This window comes from Erinaceus europaeus, chromosome 4, assembly GCF_950295315.1.
Source record: "Erinaceus europaeus chromosome 4, mEriEur2.1, whole genome shotgun sequence".
NCBI classification, from domain to species: Eukaryota; Metazoa; Chordata; class Mammalia; order Eulipotyphla; family Erinaceidae; genus Erinaceus; species Erinaceus europaeus.
In genome coordinates, this window is record NC_080165.1 from 85,792,972 (window position 1) to 85,817,906 (window position 24,935).

At 41.2% G+C, this 24,935-nt stretch overlaps 1 long non-coding RNA gene across 1 annotated transcript; it reads left to right on the forward strand.

Annotated features, from left to right (window-relative positions):
- The first annotated feature begins 1,402 nt into the window (after window positions 1-1,402).
- Window positions 1,403-24,935, forward strand: LOC132538299 (uncharacterized). The gene is made up of 4 exons (XR_009549697.1): window positions 1,403-1,463; window positions 17,341-17,386; window positions 20,825-20,941; window positions 24,870-24,935. It is a non-coding gene; the product is annotated as an uncharacterized LOC132538299 (long non-coding RNA).

The following is a 24,935-nucleotide window of genomic DNA, read 5'->3' on the forward strand; positions in this document are numbered from 1 at the left end:
AAAACATTTGTGAATATATAGGTGGCTAGTTAAGAATATTAGCATCACTAGATTTTTTTCCCCTTTTGTTGCCCTTGTTTATCATTGTTGTGGTTATTATTGTTGTTACTGTTGCTGTTGTTGTTGGATAGGACAGACAGAAATTGACAGAGGAGGGGAAGACAGAGGGGACGAGAAAGACAGACACCTGCCGACCTGCTTCACCGCCTGAGAATCGAACCCCCTGCAGGTGGGGAGCCAGAACCAGGATCCTTATGCCTGTCCATGTGCTTTCTGCCATGTTCACTTAACCTGCTGCACCACCGCCTGGCTCCCAGCATCACTAAATTTTAAGCTCATTCTGGACAAACCCTTTTGCTTGTCTTCATGATCACTAAAGCACTTACTATAGGGTCTTCCAAATTAAATAATTAAACAATTAATGTAATTTGATAACCAATATAGAATTGATTTTAAAGGGGCTCATGTTTAATATTACTACCATCTTACTAATTTTTTCAATAGATAAGCATAACAGTTACTTTTTTCATCATTTTAAAACTCCTTTAAACCTCAAGGAACAAAATAGTTTGTGTCTGTCAGCTATTTTAATTGATCTAGCATCTTTATTGACTTCTCTATTTTTTAAGTAAAAAGGGTATACTTAAATCTCCAGAGCACTGCTCAGCTGTGGTTTATGGAAGTGCAGAGGATTGAACCTGGGACTTTGGAGCCTCAGGAATGAGAGTCTCTTTGCATAACCATTATACTATGGAGATCCTGCCCTTATTGTTTTCTATTGTCACTGTTTTGGTTGTTGTCTCACTATGAAGAATGTTTTCTGTATCCAAACACAATTGAATCTGCATAACAAACTACCAAAATATACAATAACATTATGTATTTTAGAAGCCACATTTGGTAAATCACTACAAATTCTTTCATTTATTCATTTCAACAAAAATGAATTTACACAGTGATAAAGTCTGGTAATGGAGATGGATATAAATCACAAGGCCTGGCTTCACTAGCAGAGGAGAAGAAAACACATATAAACAAATAACTCTTGCCTCCACTAGACAATAAGCATCTCAAAATTAGGGACCTCAGAATCATTTATCTTTGAAACCCAGTGGCTGACACTCCATAGGCACTCAGCAAATATTTATCATACTGAATTAATGTAGTGTAAGAACGAGTGCTGGGTTTAGTTTGATGTTCAACAGATGGTTTGAATCAAATGTAACTCTAGCCTATAAAACTGCAAGTCTTCATCTGGAACTTTACACATGTTCCTTCCAGAATGACTTGGCTCAATGTAATAAAGCACAGAGTACCTTCTCTAGTAGAATTTCCATGACTCATCACTGCTCAATTCAGTGACTGCCCTGAGCATTCACCAGCTCCTGGCAGACTTTCCATAAAGCACTCACCCTTAGATGTCTCCAAAGTTGCAGGAACTCTGTCCTATAGTCACACTTGAGGTGAGAAAAAATATTTTTCATTTTTCATGCTTATAAAACAGTGTTTATTCTTTCCCTGTGTGGGTTGTATCACCCCTGCTTAACACAAAGGTGTGGTGAGGTGTTTTGTTTTGTTTTGTTTTGTTTTGTTTTGTTTTGTTTTGTTTTGCCCAGTGAAGACATTGAAAGCTGTAGTTCCTGCCAGTTCTGTTTACCATAGAGAGCAGAGAAATGGGATGTATTTCTACAGGATACTTACCTAGTAAAAGCTAGTGTAGTCAGCCAACTGGTGTTCCCTCCACCCCTTCCTTTTCATGGATCACCTCTGAGAAATGTCTAGAAAAGAAATGTAATGGAACATCTTGTTCTTCCTCCCTCTGCTTCAATTTGTTTTTATTAGTCTACCATCACAGAGCAAAAGAAAGTAAAAGCATGCTCTTTATTTTTATTTTTTGGAAAGAAGTTAACGAGTTACAGTACAATTGCTGACACATGGGTACAATTTATCATCTCCCTGTGATAGGTGTCTGCAAAAGCATACTCTTTAAGGGAAGCACAGAGAGAGAGGGTTAATTTTTTCAGATATTGGTACTATATGATTTGTCCCATAAATGCTAGTTGAGTGTCAAGCAATATTTTTCTTTCCTAGGGATACACAAGTATAAAACAGCCAAGATTCCCTGCCCTCATAAAGCTTAAAGAAAGACAGACAATAAGCGCTGTAAAAATAGCTCATTTGGCTAGTTCACTGTTTTTGCCATATCTGCAACCCAGGTTAACGTCTGGCTCTCATTCATTGACAGGAGCTTCAGTATATGGCCTCTGTCTAACTATCTACCTATCTATCTATCTTTCTCTTCCTCTATACTCTCTGTTTCTACCAAGAGAGAGAAAGTAATATACCTGTAAACTATTTACCCAATAAAATGATTTGGAAAACATATATATAGATATAGATATATTACATAATAACTGCTGAGCACAGAAAGATCTAAAATTTTTGGACAATACTTTTTAAAAAAAATTTTTAGTTTCACCAGGGTTATCATTGGGGCTCAGTGCCTGAACAATGAATTCACCACTTTTGGTATATATATATATATTTTTGCCTCCAGGATTATTGCTGGGGTTTGGTGCCTGCACTACAAATCCACTGTTCCTAGAGGCTATTTTTCCCCCTTTTATTTCCCTTGTTGTGTTGGAGAATGGGGCCCACTGTCCCGGGAAGTCCAGGACATTGTCTCCATGAGGTTCAAACGGGTAGGACGTTGTCTCCATGAGGTTCAAGCGGGTTGACCCCCAACTCTCCCTTCAGGTCAAGATGAGGGCAGGTTCCCCTGACCTTTTGAACTAATGATGGATGGCTTCTCCGGAATGGGGGCTACCTTTCTGCACATGCCTCTCCTCTCCCCTTAAACAAAGGCCATGAATTACTGTACATTGTGCTTGGCCTAACTTGAAAGCCACCACATACATTCTTGCTCAACTGCCCCTTCCTCCTCCCCCTTCCTCTGAAGTGCCTGTAATTTGCCCCCAGGGAAATATGCATTATGAAGCTTATGATCAAACCTTGTATGGTAATTCTTCATTTGTGATCAAATAGCTTATTAGGTCAACATGAGTTATGCATTGTGTTGCTCTGTGCTTGGGCTAATGATTACCATCTATCTGGGCAATGGGTATAAGTACTTGCTTTCTCTCTCAAATAAACGAATTGCCTTCCAAGGCTTTTCCCAGAGCTGACTGCTTGTTTCCCTGTGCATGTTGCCCTCGACACACTAAGCTCCCCCGGGACCCTCTGGATCCCCCCGACTCTGACCCTCCGTCACCCAACATGGCTGGTAAAGTGTGTAATCTGGAGCGAGCTGCCCTGCATTGCTGTTTATGATTGTTATTATTGCTGCATAGGACAGAGAGAAATAGAGAGAAATGGGGGAGGCAGAGAGGGGGTAAGAAAGACAGACACCTGCAGACCTTCTTCACCTGCTTGTGAAGTGACCCTCCTGCAGGTGGGGAGCCGAGGGCTCCAACTAGGAGCCTTACGCTTGGTCCTTGTGCTTTGTGCCATGTGCCCTTAACCCACTGCACTATGGCCGACTCCTGGTAACTTTTTTTTAATGGAGACAGGAAAATTGAGAGGGGAGGAGAGAGAGAGAGAGAGAGAGAGAGAGAGAGAGAGAGACTTACAGAACTGTTTCAGTCAATGCTCATGAGTCTTTCAATACTGTGGGGACCAGGTCGCACTACATAATACCCAGCCATAGCACAGTTTCAGTTCATAGCAGCACAATTTGTAATAGCTAAAACCTGGAAGCAACCCAGGTGCCCAACAACAGATGAGTGGCTGAGAAAGTTGTGGTATATATACACAATGGAATACTACTCAGCTAAGCTGAATATGGGCCCCAGATCAGACCAAATCGATGGGGTTTACAGTCAACAATATTTATACACCTTTCCCATATTTGGGAGCTACTCTCTTCCCTGATCCAGCTTCCTGGTCCTTTTTGTAGCCATGACATCATCTCCCCAGAAAATAACTTAGATCCACCTGCATATATATCAGGGTCAGGAAAAAAAAAAAAACTAATATAGTCATGGGCTCTTTGGAATACAACTAAAATAGGCCTACATCTACAAAAAGCCTCCAAGTCTTGATATGAACTTTTCCAGCCTTTAGGTTCATGATCAGTCAACAATTTTTTTTTTGGCTGTATATGTTAACTTTTTTTTTTAGCCACCAGGTTCCAGATGCTAACATGATGCCAACCGGACTTACCTCGGCAGACGACTCCACCAATATGTCCTGGAGCCCCACTTCTCCAGAACCCCACCCCACTAGGGAATGAGAGAGACAGACTGGGAAATGGATCGACCTGCCAATGCCCATGTTCATCGGGGAAGCAATTACAGAAGCCAGACCTTCCACCTTCTGCACCCCCTAATGGGTCCATACTCCCAGAGGGATAAAGAATAGGAAAGCTATTAGGGAGGGGATGGGATACTCTGGGTCCATACTTCCAGAGAGATAAAGAATAGGAAAGCTATTAGGAAGGGGATGGGATACAGAGTTCTGGTGGTAGGAATTGTGTGGAGTTGTACCCCTCTTTTTTTTAAAGATTTTGTTTATTTATTTATGAGAAAGATAGGGGAGAGAGGGAAAGAACCAGACATCACTCTGGCACATGTGCTGCCAGGGATTGAACTCAGGACCTCATGCTTGAGAGTCTAATGCCTTAGCCACTGCACCACCTCCTGGACCACTGTACCCCTCTTATCCTACGGTTTTTTCAGTGTTTCCATTTTATAAATAAAATTTTAAAAAAGAAGAATAGGGAAGCTATCAAGGGAGGGGATTGGATATAGAGTTCTGGGAGTGCAACTGGTGTGGAAATGTACCCCTCTTATCCTATAATCTTGTCAATATTTCAATTATACAAATAAAAAAATTTAAAAAGTAATAAGTCTAGGGGGCCAGGCGATAGTGCACCAGGTTAAGCGTGCATAGTACCAAGAGCAAGGACCTGTATAAGGATCCTGGTTCGAGCCCCCAGCTCCCCACTTGCAGGGAGGGTCACTTTACAAACGGCGAAGCAGGTCTGCAGGTGTCTATCTCTATCTTCCCCTAATTTCTCAATTTCTCTCTGTCCTATTCAATAAAATGGAATGGCCTCCAGGAGCAGTGAATTCATAGTGCTGGCACCAAACCCCAGCGATAACCTGGAGACAAAAAAAAAAATTCTTAAATGAGACAAAAAAAAATAAAACAGAAGCATAGGGAATAGCATGCTAGACTTAAATACATGAGGTCCCAAGTTCAATACCTGATTTTAAATAATGCTCTGGCACACATACTGTCTCTCTCCTCTCTCATTAATAATATTTTTAAAAGACTAAAAATATAGGATAAAAATAAATCTTAAAGTGACTGAAATCCATGGAGCTAGATTCACTAAGACTCACCTTATTTGTGCTAAAATAATTTAGGTGGAGAAAGAACATAAAATAAAAGTACTACCCCGAACACAATTTTCCTTTATGCTCTATAAATAATGACATTTCCCAAGGTACTGTCCATCTAACCTACTAAATATAACTTTAAAAAGTGAACTGATCATTCCTCGTAAGTTCAACTAGATCTAGGCAACACCACTGTTCTTTGGGCTCAAACTACTTTGAATATTTGAATTCTTAATATAAGACTGATTATTAGACCATGAGTTCTTTGAGATGAGGCAGATAATCACATTCATTTTTTGCCCACCTGCTTTGACCAGAGTTCTGGCTCAGAGCAAATATTTCATGTCTGCTAAACTGAATTGAACTCTTCTGTATTTATCCCTAATTCCAGATGGGCTCTCATCCACTTTATGATGTAATTCTTCACAGAAGATGTGTTTTCACTCTGAAATTTGGCTTTCTCGTTGAAATTCCTGATCAAAATATTTTCTCTCAGTTGGCTGATTTTTAGAAACTGAAGTAGGTGTAAATATGGTACTGTTAATATGCCAGGATTTAATTCCAACTTAATTGACTGACAATAGTGTCCAAAAGCCACCTAGAAAAATGATTTTAAGGAAAAGCAAAATAAGAAATAAAATCTACCTACTCTGACTAATACAAATACTTAGGGATCAATGTTCAGTTTATCCTAACTATAAGGAGGAAAGATATTCTTAGTATGTATGAAGTCACCTCATCTGCATTTTCTATTTAAACAAGAAAATAATCTGTCAATCAAGAACATATGTGGTAAAAGTGTCTTTCACCTAACAAGAACATGCTGTTTTCCCACCAAGGCAACTATATTAAGATCAGAGTTCCACAAACAGTGTAGTGTTTTACTTGGGAATCCATCCTTCATGGGCTTCTCATCTACTGCTCCCTGTCCTCTCTGCTCTGCTAGCTATGAAGCAATGAACCCCCAAATGCCTTTGCTTTGCTTTGTTTTGCTTTGTTTTGTTTTGTTTTTTCCAAACAGAAAGAGGAGGATTTGTTCTCTCCTCACTGAACACCATATCTTCCTTACCCAATCCACACATACAACCAAAGACACAGGTAACTCTTAGAAACTATGTCAATATTCCCCAGAGTGTATTTATGAAAGAAATTATTCTATTTGTGCTTTTTCCAGTGGAATGATTAGAGCAGCTGTTTTCCTGGAAACTTTTTTTTTTAGTTTTTTTTTATTTTAGTTATTTATTCACTTTTGTTGCCCTTGTTGTTTTATTGTTGTAGTTATTATTGTCATCGTTGTTGGATAGGACAGAGAGAAATAGAGAGAGATGGGGAAGACAGAGAGGGAAAGAGAAAGATATACACCTGCAGACCTGTTTCACCGCTTGTGAAGAGACTCCCCTGCAGGTAGGGAGCCGGGGACTCGAACCGGGATCCTTATGCAGGTCCTTGCGCCACATGCGCTTAACCTGCTGTGCTACCGCCCAACTCCATGGAAACTCTGTTTAATTACCTTAAGTAGGGAGTTTCCTATCTACTACATAGGATTAATTCAATACTGTAAACATTACACTAGGTCCAGAATTTTCTAATTCTATTTGTTACCTAATAATAATGATAATGGCATGTTTGGATTTATAGCTTTAAAGCAATTTCATTTATATGATCTACACATGGATTTCTCAGAACAATTGAATCTCTGGAGTCTCTTCATTAAAATGTATTTTTCTGTGGTGCCAAGCGCAAGGACTGGAGTAAGGATCCCGGTTCGAGCCCCTGGCTCCCCACCTGCAGGAGAGTCGCTTCACAGGAGGTGAAGCAGGTCTGCAGGTGTCTGTCTTTCTCTCCCCCTCTCTGTCTTCCCCTCCTCTCTCCATTACTCTCTGTCCTATCCAACAACAAATGACATCATCAACAACAATAATAACTACAACAAGAGTACGACAACAAGAGCAACAAGAGGGGGAAAAATGGCCTCCAGGAGCAATGGATTCATGGTGCAGGCACTGAGCCCCAGCAATAACCCTGGAGGCAAAAAAAAAAAAAAAGAAAAAGATGTATTTTTCATTCTTTTCCTTTTTTCACTCTTTTATAATAATCTTTTAAAAGTTAATTTTAAAAGATTATCTTGTGTCATCAGAGCACCAGAGTTTCCCCTGTGCCATAAACTAACTTCCTTTGGGTTTCAAAACTGGGTCATGTGCTTAAAAAGCATGTACCCAATGAGCTATCTCTCCAACCCTACCTTTGTTTTTAATTTGGACTTTTGGTCAACAGTTATAAAGACAAAATTAGTCCCTACTTTGCAGTAAAAAAAAAAAAAATGAAATTGCAAGTCATAAGTAAGACTATTTCTTTTCTTTCTTTCTTTTTTTTTTTTTTTGCCTCCAGGGTTATCACTGGAGCTCTATACCAGCAGTATGAATCTACTGCTCCTGGTAGCTATTTTTTCCATTTTATTGTATAGGACAGAGAGAAACTGAGAGGGGGGAGACAAAGAGGTAGGAGAAGTATACCTGTTGTTGTGGTGGTCTGGTGTCGGGCTGCACCGCGGAGAAGAGAGCGGACGTCCAGAGCAAAGGGGTACACAAATCTTTATTATAGGATGGGGGGGGGGTTGGTTCGGACCACGTGGAGCCAGCCAGCAATGGCCGACCACGGGGGGAGAGCAGGGAGCGAGACCTCAGAGAGGGAGAGCTGAGAGCCCAGAGGGGGGGGGGTGAGGGGACTTTTTATTGGGCGACAACCAGAGGTGACATGTAGGGCCAGGACTGGTTGAAGGGGGCAATGCTAGGGTTTCGCGCGGCGTAGTAAAACCTGGGGGCGGAGACTGCATCAGAATAAATCCTCAGCAACATCTCCTCCTATCCCTTTATATCTAAATGGACACAGTAAAGAAAAATGGAATGGAGCAGGCTTAAATGTTTTAGAGGAATGCCATGCTCAGGTGGGAAGATGTAGGACTTTCTGTGGAGGATGGAAGGCTTAAATGGCTGCAAACCTTGTGAGATTTATGCGTCCTCCTGTGCTCAACCCCTCTTTAGAGAGAGAGACTTACCTGGAGAGACTCATCTCATAGGTTTAAGCGTAGCCTGCTCAACCATCTCTTCACAATATCTCTACATCTTTTCTATCTTTCTATCTAGTAATTGCATAAGATGTACAAAGTCTGTAAAAGACTATCATGGGGCAGAAACCTTTTGAGCATAAGCCTAAATGATATAACAAAGCAGGAAGGGACAAGTAGGGGAGTAGTAAAAGCCAGTGTGGTGTGAAGGGAGGGATTGGTGTGTAAAGGAACATTCCCTGCTTGGGTGGGGAAAGGGGCAAGGGTACATAATGAGGGGGAGGCGGGAGGCATGACCCACCAAACAGAGGGGCTATTTGGCATTGTATAGTCCTCAAGGCAACAGTCTGTAAAGTCTATGAATTACTCAGGATCAGTCTATGAAAAACCAGCAGCGTGAAGGGAAATAAGCTGCTTCAAAATTGTGTAAAATGTATATAGGGTATGTCAGAAAGTCCGATACAAGTCTCAGTCCGAAGTAGATGGCTAGGGGAAGAAATTGGCAGGGGATGCAACACTGCATGAGGGAGGTCAGCCACTGGAATGTTGCTTTTCTGTAGATAGCCAGCTGGAACTGCCAACACGTGACAAGCAGGTCAGAAGCAGGAACGGTAACCAGGCATGAAGAAAGTTCTGTCCTTGGAGTCTGTGTATCAGGTTCTTCAGATCTCGTTGAGTGACATCTAGGGTTTCGGGGGGTGTGCCACGGTAGTCGTGCCATGTAGTGGGTGACGTCAGGGTGTGCAGGGGTTCAGATGGTTTTTCCGGGATTCCTGTGAAAGAAACACAAACAATCTGCTTCTCGTGGTTAATTTGAACGTGTAACAAGTTATAGGTTTGTTATAGTTGATACCTCGATGATTATAATTGGTTTAGGATCTCTTTATGATTTTATTTAAAGGTCATCTAATGTGACCTCCTGTAGCAGCCTCTACCGCAGGATCTTGAGACCAATTTTAGCTAAAATATGTATTTTAAACAGACTCAAATTGCTTAGAGAGTTAACGCATATTCGTGACAATGATTTTAACGTTTACAGTGCCAGATTGATGCCAGATCTGTTGTGGATTAATTTCCACAAGATAGTTTACAGGGCACCTTTGGGGGCCCTTCAAAGGTGTCCTGTATATAAAATTTATATAGTTTAGTTTTGGGAATGAATAGTCACGTTGAACATTTAGACTTTTACCTAAATAGTAAGTTACCTTAACAAATTAATTTTTACCTAATCTGGTAAAAGTGTAGCTGTAGGGTTACACTTTTGACCGTTAAGTTAGTGTTACCAAACTTGAGACATACCCATAAACATTTAGTTATAACAAACTGGAGGAAAAAGAACTTTTGTTATAAAAACATATTATTTAAAAACAAATTTAAATCTGTCATTAGTCACACAGTTTAAGACTAAACACTTACATATATACCAAAACTATATATAAAATTCAAAAGAGGGAGAAAGAAAAAAAATTTGGAATGTTTCTGGACGTCTCCAGAAACTTTGGCTGCGTCCAGCATTTTTATATAAAGCCAATTAGCTTTTAGAGTACTCCAAGCAGATGGGTCATGCAAAAAAATTTTTTTTGTCATTCAACACACTCACTCACAAAAACAACTGGTCAGTTATAACATAAGACATACAGGGAAAGGGTAGGAGAGAGGTCTCTGTGAGCCAGATTTTGTAGGTTCTACCATGTTGTATTACGGGTCCTGGGATGTATCCTGCATCTGGTCCTCTTGTAGTATTTCTTGTTCTTCAGGAATAACAGCACCATCCTGCGGGTATTGTCGGACATGGCGGGCAGGAACCCAGACAGGTTTAGAGAAATTTTGAGGGAAAATGCATGCGAAACCCCTTCCCATGGTCAATAATGGGTCAGGCCCTTTCCAAATTTTATTGAGTGGGTCTCTCCATTTGACCTTAATAGATGGGAGGGTAGATGGTGTTTGCCAGTGAAGAATAATAGGGGGTAAGGCCGAGTTATTGTAAATATTAAAGAGATTTAACATAGTTACGGCTTTTGCTAGCTGGATATTGGGGGGATATGTTCCTCCTTTATCTTTATTTAATTGAGCCTTCAGAGTTTGATGGGCCCTCTCGACAATGCCTTGTCCCTGTGGATTGTAGGGAATACCTGTGGTATGAGTAATATTCCAGAGGGAACAAAAATCTTTAAATTGTTTGCTTGTAAACATAGGTACATTGTCTGTTTTCAAAAATAATGGGACCCCCATAACAGCAAAACAAGAGAGCATATGGCTTACAAGCTTTTTAGCACTTTCTCCTGTCTGAGCTGTAGCCCACATAAATTTAGAAAAGGTATCAATTGAGACAAACACATATTTTTGTTTGCCAAAGTTTGGTATGTGGGTGACATCAATTTGCCAAATAGCATTAGCTTTTAAACCTCGGGGGTTAACCCCAAGGGTCTGGATAGCAGGTGTCTTTATGAGACTTGCACATGCTCTGTAGCGAGGATATGTTTTAACTGTGGTACAGGAACATTAGGGAATCGAGCTCGAAGGCCTTTAAGATTAACATGGGTTAGAGAATGAAAATTAGCAGGATCAGAGACAGAGACTGGGAAAATTCCTGTGGAGGCAAGGCGGTCAACTGCGGCATTCCCTTTGGACAGGGAACCAGGAAGAGGGCCATGGGAATGAAGGTGTTGAATATATAGTGGTTGGGTTCGAGAACAGAGCATAGAGGCGATTTGAATCAAGAGAGGGGAAAGTGGGTTGTCATCAATTTTCACATAAGAATGAGCAAGCCATGGAAGTAAGTTAACAGTATACACACTGTCAGAAAAAAGGTTGAAGGATTCTGGTACAGCTTTTAGTGCAAGAAAAACAGCATAAAGTTCTTTGTACTGAGGGGAATTATCAGGAAGCTCAGTAAAAAGAGGTTTAGGAGATTGTTTGTCTGGGTAATATATAAGGGCAGCAGCTCCCCTTTTCCCGCCATCAGTAAAGATTGTAGGAGCAGAGGGAATGGGATCCCGAGAGAAAAGTTTAGGTGCTAGTAGAGGCAGAAGAGGTAAAGAAGCTATCAATTTATTAGAAGGAAAATGGTTATCTATTTGTCCTGGAAACCCCACGAAGCTGATGGCAAAGCGGGAATGATGGCATATAAGCCACTCTGTATCTGTGAGAGAAAAGGGCAGAATGATTAAATCCGGTTCTTTCCCTAAGACCTGCACAGACCTATTTCTCCCTTGGCGAACCATGAATGCTAACGCGTCTATCTCAGTGAGGAGTCTTGGAGCTCCTCCTACTGGCATGTGAAGCCATTCGAGAACCCCATGGTCTTGCCACAGTGCCCCTACTACTGTGGGGGTGGAGTTGAAGATTAGAAGGTATACCAGAGAGGAGGGGGAGAATCGAACAAGGTGCATGTCCTGGAGGGTCTGGTTAACCCTTTCCAGTGCCAAGGAGGCCTCAGGAGTTAACTTACGTTTTGAAGAGGGCTGTTTGTTTCCTTTCAACAGGTCAAACAGTGGTTGGAGGCAGCTTGTGGGCAGATAGAGATACTGCCTAAGCCAATTTAAATTTCCTAGAAAACTTTGTAAAGAAGCAAGAGTAAGGTTAGAAGGGAAGGTAACATTAGGTTTTAAGGGACAAATTTGCGTTAGAGAAATCTCTGAACCTAGGAAGGATATTGGAGGGATTAGCTGTATCTTCTCAGGGGCTACATTAAGGCTGCTTTTCTTTAATGCAGGAATGAGAAAATCACGTAAGGCATAGAGATCCGTATCTGATTTTCCCCATATTAAAATATCATCTGTATAATGAAAAATATTAAGGCCCTTATGAATATACGGGACAAGGGCAGATTTAACAGCCTCCTGACAAATTGTAGGACTATTGGCCATACCCTGGGGCAGCACCACCCATTCAAATCTATCAGCAGGGCTGGCGTTATTAATAGACGGAACAGAGAAGGCAAAACGTTTACAATCTCGCGGATGCAAGGGGATAGAGAAAAAACAATCTTGTATATCAATAGCTATGATTGGAATTCCCGTGGGAATTGCAGAAGCAAGAGGCAAACCCCTTTGGGGGGAGCCCCAGACCTGCATGGTTTTATTTACTGCACGGAGATCTTGAAGGAGGCACCATTTTCCCGAGCGCTTTTTAATCACAAAGACAGGAGTATTCCATGGGCTTCAAGAATGATGAATGTGTCCCAAGGACAACTGCTCTCGGACGAGCTCTTTTAAAATTTTTAGCTTATCCCTAGGTAAAGGCCACTGTTCCACCCAGACAGGCTCATTAGAAAGCCAGCTTAAGTGGGGTGTTTGGCTACGAACAATGGCATTTAGTATTGGGGGTGCTGAATAGACCTGGTATCGCGGGAATGAGTTTTACGCTCTGCAGAGGCATCTGTGGATATCCTAACATCAAGACATTCCAGAAGATCCCTGCCCAGTAAGTTTGTGCTAATATTAGCTACCAAAGGTCGGAAGTGTCTGGTAGAACCTTCTGGGTCTTCCCACATGAGTGAGTCTCGTGTGCAAAATGCTCTGGTCATCCCTCCTATTCCATGTAAACTTGGTCCAGGGATAAGTTCCCAATCTTGGGGAACCTCTTCTTGCCTTAAAATCGTCTTTGCTGCCCCCGTGTCAATCAAAAATTTAAAAGGAATATTGCCAATCTTTACTGTCATAGAAGGGTGGCCCCGTTCTAAAACAGGAGTGGTCCACAATATCTCATGCCCCAAATTTGTACCATTCAGGGGCGAACCATCTTTATGAAATTGGGATCAACAATCTCTCTTCCAATGAAACCCCTTACGACATTTTGGACAAACAGTACGTGGTCTTTGGCTCCCTGACTGAAAGCAGGGTTGCTCTGGCTGGAGGCATGGTTTCCCTGACTGGAGGCATGGTCGCAACTTATCAGGATATTGGTTACGCCAATGTCCTTGGCGACTGCACTGAAAGCAGGCCCCGTTTTGCTTACGTGGGGCAACTGCATAGACCTGTGTCGTAGCGGGTGCCCCATAATTGCCTGATGTAAGTTCCTGTGTCGCTAGAATCCAATTATCTGGGTGTAGGTGTTTAAGATTAAGGCATACCTGACAGAATTGTGGTGTCATGCCTTCCCAGACAATAGCGCGCAGGAGTAGTTTGCGGACATCAGGATTATAAGCCTTTCTCTCTAAGCTTCTTTTCACCCTTAAGATGAAGCTCGCCAATGATTCATCAGAGCCTTGGTGAAAAGAGTTAATGGGAGCTGACAGATCTACATCAGGTGTGGTCACCCTTTCCCATGCTTGTGTTGCACAGATGCGTACCTGTTCAAAATAACCGGTTGGAAACCTGGCTTCTGCCTGCTGAGCTCCAGATTCATAAGCTCCTGCTCCAAACAAGGCATCAGAATTCCATTCTACCTGTTTGTTACTATTTTCCTGCGATTGTCTAGAGCACTCATCGCGGAAGCATGCCTGCCACTGAAGATAGAGTGGGTCTGGGAGTGCAGCACGAGCCAGATCTTTCCAGTCTTGTGGTGTATTTAAATGCTGGTAAAAGCTCCTCAAGACGGACTTGGTCCATGGAGAATGCATTCCGTCCTCCCTGACTGCTTATCTGAGTGTTCCAAATGCTTTAGAGGCATATGGCTGCCACGGATGAGGGTTTTGTTTAGAAGGGGCCACGTTTACCGGGAATGTGTGGATTTGGTCCGATGGCGTGGGAGAGGGAGCTACAGAAGTGGAAAGTGCCGTAGAAACTGCTGTAGTGGCTGCAGGGAAGACTAAACGCATATCTACGGGGACGGAGCTTCCGGGGTGTACTGCACATGGTTTAAAATCCTTAAATGCTGAAAAAATATCCTTTAGCTCTCATATCTCAGCCACTAGGTCCCTTAATGGTGACGTATCAGCAGGGGGCGGGGTCAGGGACGAGGAAGCCTCAGGCAGAGCTGAAACCGCAACGGGCCGGGGGCGGGGTCAGGGACAAGGAAGATGCAGGCGGAGCTGAAACTGGGGCAGCAGGGGCAGGGGGGGATTCAGGGTCGCAGAAACCTCAGGTGGAGCTGAAACCGTGGCGGCAGGGGCCGGGGGTGGGGTCAGGAAAATGGAAGCTGCAGGCGGAGCTGAAACCGGGGCGGCAGGGGCCAGGGGCAGGTTCAGGGACACAGAAACCTCAGGCGGAGCTGAAACTGGGGCAGAAGGGGGCGGGGTCAGAAGAGGAGCATCCGAACATGTGTGCGTGTCTGTGGGAATGGAATTCTTGGGTTTAGCCGCTGATCGCTTAGGACATCTAAGTCTTCAGCACATGTGATTTAACTCTCGTACCTCAGCCTCAAGGTCACTTATCCTTATGGCATACCACGTTTTACATATCTTGAAAGTGGCGACCACAGTTAAAAAAATCCAAGGGGTAGCGAAAATTAAACCGTTTATGACAGCGCAAATCTGTCCCAGGCCAAGAGATAATGACTGGGACACCTCCTCATAAAACGAGAAATTTCCCATGGTGGAGGGAAACGCAGGGCCACAGAAGTGGGCGGATGCCACTTACCTGTGTCTGGGCGGTTTCGGAGACCTCAGGCCAGGCGTGGTGTGGGTACGGGACACGATGGGCGCCAGATGTTATTGTGGTGGTCTGGTGTCGGGCTGCACCGCGGAGAAGAGAGCGGACGTCCAGAGCAAAGGGGTACACAAATCTTTATTATAGGATGGGGGGGGTTTGGTTCGGACCACGTGGAGCCAGCCAGCAATGGCCGACCACGGGGGGAAAGCAGGGAGCGAGACCTCAGAGAGGGAGAGCTGAGAGCCCAGGGGGGGGGGGTGAGGGGACTTTTTATTGGGCAACAACCAGAGGTGACGTGTAGGGCCAGGACTGGTTGAAGGGAGCAATGCTAGGGTTTCGCGCTGCATAGTAAAACCTGGGGGCGGAGACTGCATCAGAATAACTCCTCAGCAACATATACCTGCAGACCTGCTTCATTGCTTGTGAAGTGAGATAATAGTTTTTCTTTTTTGATCTACTAATGCTTTGTCGACATTGTAATTAATATAGTTCTTAATATCAAACTATATTTGCATTTCTTAAATTAAAAAAGTAAGTTTCTAAAAATTAAATGCATAGACAAGCATCTTAATAACAATGATTCATTTAGTAAACCATTATGCTAAAAATTAAAATAAAAATAATTTACTAAATTGCACTATTATTTTATAAATATCTGTTTATGGTAGATAGAGGAAGAAGATGATAGAGAAACCAAATCATTGTCTTGTCATGCCTAGAATGGATTTCCTAGCTTTTTTCCACCCTAAGATCCATATTCTCATCTGCTTTACTCCTACTTTTTCTTTTCCTGTTCATGAACCATTTTGTCCTGCTTTGTATCTTGCTGCCTTTTGCCCACCAAGTTGCAGATGCTACCATGACACCAACCTGACTTCTCTGGGCAGACAACCTCACCAGTGTGTCCTGGAATTTCACCTCTCCAAAGCCCTACCCCGCTAGTTAAAGACAGAGCAGGCTGGGGTTATGAGTTGATCTGCCAACACCCATGTTTAGCAGAGACAATTACAGAAGCCAGACCTCCCACCTTCTGCACCCTAAAAAGAATTTTGATTCGTACTCCCAGTGGGGGAGAAATGATAGAGGGAAGATGGCTCTGAACTTCAACTTTATCAGGAACTGAGAGAGAGGAGGAAAGAGGGAGGGACATTTGGTTGTAATAATAGGTATAAGTGTGACTTGAAAAGGAAGAAAAGATGAAATCCATATTTAAAAAAGGCCATATATATACAAATATGCAGATAGTTGTTGAAGTAATAGTTAACTCATATCTACAACCTTGGGAAAACTGCTATAGCTTACAGTGGAGGGATCCAGAGTACTGGTGGTGGGAATGGTGCAGTATTGTACCCCTATTATCTTGTTGTTTTTTATTTATTTATTAGGAGATTAATGCTTTACACTAAATAGTTAATACAATAGTTTGTATATGCATGACATTTCTCAGTTTTCCACATAACAATACAACCCCCACTAGGTCCTCTGTCATCCTTTTCCAGGACCTAGATACTTTTACCCCCCACCCACACCAGAGTCTTTTACTTTGGTAAATACACCAACTCCAGTTAAGGTTCTACTTGTGTTTTCTCTTCTGATCTTGTTTTCCAACTTCTGCCTGTGAGTAGGATCGTGTAATTTTGTAACCAATAGTAAATCACTAATTTTAAAAACTGGATTAAGAAAAAGAAAGTTGTGGTATATATACTACCCACTTTTTTTTTAAGGTATGGGCCAGGGACATCTGTCTTTGTTCACATTTTATTTATTTTATTTTAATGAACGATAGAGACAGAGAGAGAGTGTGTGTGCGTGTGTGTGTTACAGAGCAACATACAGGCAGACCAAAGCATTGCTCAGTTCTGGCTTATAATGGTCAAGGGACTGAACCTGGGACATCGAAGCCTCAGGTATGGTGTCTCCCTTGCCCATACGTACCCACTCTTGACACTGATTTGCACTCAGGACTAAATATAGGCTTCAGCTTTAGTAGAAATCTTTAAAATGAGAAATGGGAGGGGCTAGGTGGTAGCACACCTGGTTAAGTGCACACACTGCAGTGCACAAGAACCAAGGTTCAAGCCCCTGGTCCCCATCCGCAGGAGGAAAGCTTCACGAGTGGTAAAGCAGGGCTGCAAGTGTCTCTCTGTCTCTTCCCCTCTATATTCCCACTCCCCTCTCAATTTCTCTCTATCGCGATCCAATAATAAATGAATAAAAAATTAAAAAATAAAGAAAAAGAAATAGGACAGATAAAATGAAGAAAAAGATATAACGGATAGTAGTTCCTGAAACAATGACCATTCTGAACTCCAAGTAACCAGAAATTATTTCTGTTTTTCAGAATGAAGATCTTTAAAAAAGAACAGTAAACCTTTGAGAACTAAAAGGTAACCAATCAACTTGCATCTTTCACTATTCAAGCCCCTTAGCGGACCTGAATGTAGCCAATCGGCTTGCTCCTTTCGCTGTTGTATCCCTGTTCCTTAGCTGACCTGACTGTAGCCAGTTTACTTCGTATTCACAACCATTGGCAGACTGGAATGTAAGCATTCTTCTTGCACTTCCACTGGTACCTGTTAGAAGCAGTAGTTTTAAGGAATGTTAGAATTAGTTTTAAAAGTTCTCTTTCATGCAGTTATTTGTTAAGTGCTTTTAGTATATGTTGTTTGTGGTGTGAGATGGAAAATTCCTTGCCCTTTCCCCCTTGGAAAACAGGACCTAATCAGTAAAGGCCATCAGTTGTTTTGCAGGTTGCTTGAAGGACCCTGCATAGGGCAAGCCTATCAGGGCCATTGCACAGGGTTTGAGGAATGCTGCTTTCCCTGATGGGTGCAGCAGAAGGCCGGATGGTTACAGCAGATGGTGGGAGGATGTGGTGACCCTACCTGGCTAAATTCTATTGGTTGTGTGACTTTGCAATGTTTGAAACTAGCCCGCGCTTTGCTTTGAATGGATCATGCTTGAAATGATTGGGTTTTTGTGTTCTCAATAACCTGTTATTGGATGTAGGTTGATAAGGTGATGTGTTCCCTCCCTGAATGTATTAAGAAATCCTATAAATTGTATGGTTTGAGCCCTGTTCGGGGTCGAGCTTGGTGGACTGCCGCCAGTCACCATCTCTGCCCGGATTCGAATTTGTGAATAAACATCTTTGCTTCCTTGCAGTGGATGGTGGTTAATTCTCACTCTGTAACAGTACCTACCCACACCTGATTTATTACACTCTGTAACCAATCAAAACGTGCCCTTTTTCTTTTTTAATTTATTTTCCCTTTTGTTGTCCTTGTTGTTCTTCACTGTTGTTGTAGTTATTGTTGCTATTGATTTTTGTAGTTATTGTTGTTGTTATTAGATAGGACAGAGAGAAATGGAGAGAAGAGGGGAAGAAGGGACAGAGAGGAGGAGAGGAGAAGGAGAGGAGAGGACAGAGAGGAGAGGACAGAGAGGAGAAGAGGGACAGAGAGGGGGAGAGAAAGACCAATTGTGAAGCGACTCCCCTGCAGGTGGGGAGCCAGGGCTTGAACCGGGATCCTTTCGCCGGTCCTTGCGCTTTAGGCCACGTGTGCTTAACCCACTGCCCTACCACCCGACTCCCAAAACGTGCCCTTTTCAAGCTCTTGCCACTACCAGCTTGAAGAGAATAAAAGCAGTTTTCCAAATTCCCACCAGTGACCAGATGTGGTAGGGATCCACCTGGTTCTGCCACCATATAACAAACATAACTCCTTCTCCCTGCCCTCTACGCGGCCTCAAATTCATTCTTTGATTATTTGGAGGTGTAACATTCAAGAGCTGTAACACCCGAGAGCTGTAACACTTGAAGATGCACTGCGGATATTTCCGTAACACATATAGTAAAAGAAAATGTGTGTTAATCAACCATCGTGTCAGTTAAGCTTCCAATTAGCACTGAGTTATAGGTGACTAGGCTTGGGGGAGAGTAAAAAGCCATGGACTTTTCACTTTAGGTTGGAAGGAGCCAGGACCCTTGTCAGCTGAACTTATTTATCCAAAACCATCCTCTTTCATAACGATGTTAACAGAAGGACGTTAAAGATAACTGGAAACCTCCCTGTTCCATTTCGATAACAAGTCTTTTAATCAAGACAATTTAGTGAAGATTAGTAACCCCACCCAAGGAGAATTTTAAATTAAAATTAAATTTGTTACTGCTGCTTTCCTTGAGGCAAAACTGAAACTATTTCATCCAGCTGTAATTGCAGCTTTGCCTTTCAGTGTGGTGGTAAAAACCTGGTTCCCCTACATACACACACACACACACACACACACACACACACACACACACACACACACACACACACACTTTTCCATAGTTTTCTTCTGTGGTGAATTCCTGAGTCTTCCTTTGGTTTTCATGGTCTTGATACCTTAAGAGTTATACCCAGTTATAGCATAGAAATGCCCACATTCACTGTAATTTTACAAGAGATGCTGTTCCCTCTTCAGTACTTTGTATCAGGAAAGCAACTGACATCTGTTTCATTACTGATGATGAAAACTTGTTTCTTTTTGAGATGGTGTCTTCAAAGTTGCTTCACTGTAAAGCTACTATTTTTCTCTTTGTAATTTCTTCTTTTTCTTTTATATATATATATTTTTTTAATATTTATTTTCCCTTTTGTTGCCCTTGTTGTTTTATTGTTGTAGTTGTTATTGTTGTTATTGATGTCATTGTGGTTGGATAGGACTGAGAGAAATGGAGAGAGGAGGGGTAGACAGAGAGGGGGAGAGAAAGATAGACACCTGAAGACCTGCTTCACCGCTTGTGAAGCAACTCCCCTGCAGGTGGGGAGCTGGGGGCTGGAACCAGGATCCTCAAGCGGGTCCTTGTGCTTTATGCCACATGCGCTTAACCCGCTGCACTACCGCCAGACTCCCTCTCTTTGTAATTTTTTGGGGGGACCTATTTGAGAGTATAAATATCAGTAAAATAAATATATGAGTTTCTAATCATATATTTGTTACTAATTTTAGTACCTTTTCATGGTTCTAAAAACAATTACTACTAATATGTTTGCCAATGATAGTTTTTTCTACTTTCATCATTTCAACTATATTTATGAACTGGAATTTTCTTTTTAGGAAGTGGTCTCTGTGTCAGAAGATGGCTCCCACCATATAGTACATACATTGTCAGGTTAGAGGATTGGGTTCAAGCCTCCAATACCACATGGAAGTACCTTTCATGTTGAAATGCTCCACAAATATTAGAGAGGTTCTATGGGGTCTCTCCACTTATTGTTCCTCCATCTCCTTCTATGTCTCTGCCTAGTTGGAAGTGAACATGAGGAAACCTCTGGCAGCAGTGGAATTATGAAAGCAAGAAATTTTAGTGAGCAGGGGGAAAAACAGTGTTTCATTCTTTCACTATTAATTTATGCTAAATTATGTCACCACTGGATTCTTCCTTGGGTTCCTCTTATGTTTTATGTCTTATGTCCAGATTAGTTTCTGAGCACTCCATTTGGGGATGGGGGAGCACCATGAGATATGGCAGTCTCAACTTTCCTTTCTCCAAACAACCCTGGTATCAAACATTTCTCTAAGAAAGACATTTCTTTTTATGAGAGAAGAGCAATTAGGAATCAAAACCTGAGTATTCAATGTGCTCACTATTACTATGGTGTCACTGACCCTAGGCCCTCTCTGAATGCAGACTTAAGATGCATAGCCTATGTGCATATACACATATGGCCACCACCATATATATGCTTGAATTCAGTATTTAAAATGAAAGATCCAGTGCTGTAAGATTCATTTTACTCTTCTCTCTGGCTTTTTTTTTTTTTTTTTTTTTAATAAAGACAAAGGCTGAGAGACAGAGAAAAAGAGTGAATGAAACCACAGCACCAAATCTTCCTTCAATGTGGTAGGGGCCTGGTTTGAACCTGGGTTGCATGGCAAAGTAGTACACCATCCAAGTAAGTTAATTTGCTGGCCCCTCTCATCCCCCCTTTTTTTTAAATATAATTATATCGCAAAGTTAATGGCTTACAGTATAGTTGTTGATACATGGCACAATTTCTCATCTCCCCATGGTAGTTGTCTGTAAAGCACTCTCACCCCCCAACTTGGGTCCTTTCCCACCACCATTCTCTCTCTCCAACTATGAAAATTTTGGTTCTCATTATTCAAAGGTTCCTCTGCCTTTCTTTTAATTATTTTGTCATTGCTGGAGTTTCATTGTTCCAGGATGACTTTTTTTTTCAGATAGAAAGAGAGAGGGAAAGACACTATAATACTGTTTCCCCCAGTGCAGTGGGGCCTGGGTTCAAACCTGGGACACACATGATGCTTTTCTGCCTTTTAAGATGTTAAATTGTTCTCTCAATCGCTTAACATGACAAAGAAGATTCAGAATGTTCATCCCAGTCAACAGCAAAAAAACAAACTTAGTAACTAGCAATAGTTAATTCTCTATGCAGAGTTCTATTTATATGCATTTCTAGTTGTATGAAGATATTTTAGTCTTAGCTGTAGAGCACTTAGTAAAAACACTGTTTTCCAATGTTATTTAGATTAGTTCTCCACACTCTTCATTGTAGTTGTTATTTACTTATCATACAATTTAATTCATTTTTTGTTGTTAGCATTCTATTTCAGGTTCCATTTCTTATTCCTCTGGTACCTCTCTCACTTCCCCAATTCAAATTTAAAACTTTACTTATCATCAGGTTTTGGGTGGGTGGGGTTGTTGGTTCTGCTCTTTGATATATTAGGGAGCCAAGGAATATATGATAGATCTGAGGTTAGATAAATGGTGACTCTTTCGATTTTTTAAGTAAGAAATTATGGTGCATTTAATTTCCCTAGAATCAGTTTGTTAAGAATAAAATTAAAGATTCTGGTGCCAGCCCCCACACTTATGGACATCTAATCTTTGACAAAGGTGCCCAGACTATTAAATGGGGAAACAGAGTCTCTTCAACAAATGGAGTTGGAAAAAATGGGTTGAAACATGCAGAAGAATTAAACTGAACCACTATATTTCACCAAATACAAAAGTAAATTCCAAGTGGATCAAGGACTTGGAGGTTAGACCACAACTTATCAGATACTTAGAGGAAAATATTGGCAGAACTCTCTTCCGCATAAATTTTAAAGACATCTTCAATGAAACAAATCCAATTACAAAGAAGACTAAAACAAGCATAAACCTATGGGACTACATCCAATTAAAAAGCTTCTGCACAGAAAAAGAAACTACTACCCAAACCAAGAGACCTCTCACAGAATGAGAGAAGATCTTTGCATGCCGTACATCAGACAAGAGTTTAATAAACAACATACATAAAGAGCTTGCCAAACTCAACAACAAGACAACAAATAACCCCATCCAAAAATGGGGGGAGGACATGGACAGAACATTCACCACAGAAGAGATCCAAAAGGCTGAGAAACACATGAAAAAATGCTCCAAGTCTCTGATTGTCAGAGAAATGCAAATAAAGACAACAATGACATACCACTTCACTCCTGTGAGAATGTCATACATCAGAAAAGGTAACAGCAGCAAATGCTGGAGAGGGTGTGGGGTCAAAGGAACCCTCCTACACTGTTGGTGGGAATGTCAATTGGTCCAACCCCTGCGGAGAACAGTCTAGAGAACTCTCAGAAGCCTAGAAATGGACCTACCCTATGATCCTGCAATTCCTCTCCTGGGGATATATCCTAAGGAACCCAACACACCCATCCAAAAAGATCTGTGTACACATATGTTCTTGGAAGCACAATTTGTAATAGCCCAAACCTGGATGCAACCCAGGTGTCCAACAACAGATGAGTGGTTGAGCTAATTGTGATATATATATATATAACTCAGCTATGAAAAATGCTGACTTCACTGTTTTCAGCCCATCTTGGATGGACCTTGAAAAATTCATGTTAAGTGAAATAAGTCAGAAACAGAAGGATGAATATGGGATGACCTCACTCTCAGGCAGAAGTTGAAAATCAAGATCTGAAGAGAAAACACAAGTAGAACCTGAACTGGAACTGGCGTATTGCACCAAAGTAAGACTCTGGGGTGAGTGGGTGGGGAGAATACAGATCCAGGAAGGATGACAGAGGAGCTAGTTGGGGTTGTATTGTTATATGGAAAACTGAGAAATGTTATGCATGTACAAACTTTTGTATTTACTGTTGAATGTAAAACATTAATTCCCCAATAAAGAAATAAAAAAAAAAAAGATTCTGGTGCCAAGTCATTAAACCATAGTATATTATAGAGTTGACTTTTTGTCATGCCAAATATATCTTCTAGCAGAAGAGATTTAGAACTCTTTTTCTAAAGAATTAATGTGGACCAATTCATTCCAAATTAAGATCGTAGTTTGTTCCTGGCTAAACATCTAAATACTAGCTCTCCATATGAATCTAAATACTAACTCTCCATATGAATTACAGGTTTTGTATGACCCAATTCTTGCTGATAGATGATAACCTTGGGCCAGTACTAAGAATTATTTAATAATAGATGTAATTATTAATACCAAAATCTTAGCAGAATTTTCTTACATCAGTTGAAAGCAAAAACAATTTGTAAAGGAAAGACTTATGGTTAAAGTTTTCAAATTGGGCTGGGGAGGTAACATAATGACTATAGTAAAGGAAAAAAAAACTTTGCCTGAACACCACTAGCTGACATTGTTCTAGTGGAAAAAATGAATAAATAAAGTCAGAAACTTTGCTTTAAAAAAATAAAGTTTGAAAACTGAAATTCTACTAAATATTTTTCTGATTATGACAGCAATATATCTTTACTTTAAAATTAAGTTGGGGGAGTCGGGCTGTAGCGCAGCGGGTTAAGTGCAGGTGGCGCAAAGCACAAGGACCGGCATAAGGATCCCGGTTTGAACCCCGGCTCCCCACCTGCAGGGGAGTCGCTTCACAAGTGGTGAAGCAGGTCTGCAGGTGTCTATCTTTCTCTCCTCCTCTCTGTCTTCCCCTCCTCTATCCATTTCTCTCTGTCCTATCCAACAACGACAACAACAATAATAACAACAACAACAAGGGCAACAAAAGGGAATAAATAAATAAAATAAATATTTGAAAAAAAAATTAAGTTGGCACCCTACCCCACTAAGAAAAGATAGAAATAGGCAGGGAGTATGGATCTACCTGCCAAAAATGTCCGTGTCCAGTGGAGAAGCAATTACTGAAGCCAGAACCCCCACCTTCTGCACCCCATAAATAATTCTGGTCCATACCCCAGAAGGGGAGATATGTTAGGGGAAGAAGACCAGAGGGTTCTGATCTCCAATTCCATCAAGACTCAGAGAAAGACAAGGAAAAAAGGAAGGACATTTGGAAGTAGTAATAGATATAGGTGTGACTTACAAAGGAAGAGAAGAGAGAACCATAGGAAAAAATAGGTAAATATATATAAATATAGATAGTTGTAGAAATAATAGTCAACCCATATCTGAGACCATGAGAGAACTACTGCTGAATGAATGAAGTTGGAAGAAAATAAATTTGCATAAAATAAAATAAAATAAAAAGGTAAACTGTCTTGGATTTTGTGAATACTATGGTATCTATGAGAGGAAGAGGAGCAGAACTTTGGAGAAAGAATTTGATGACTTACACACAATGTGTGGGTGTGAAACTATAACCTTGAAATCTAATAATTTTGTAAAACAATATAAAATCATTAATAAAAATGATTAGACAAGGATACTAAAATGTATACAAAATGACATTCATCCTAATATGCAGTACTGAAAATCTAGATGTGATTTAATATGACATTAGCAGGAAAATGATTAAATACCCATGGTATAATTATTTAATGAAGTCCTATGGATTTTTTAAAGGTGATAATATAGTGCAATGTTTTTTTGATAGGAAAGAAAACCCACAGTATGTCACTGAACAAACAAAAGGAAACAATAAACAGTTTATATGATTTGA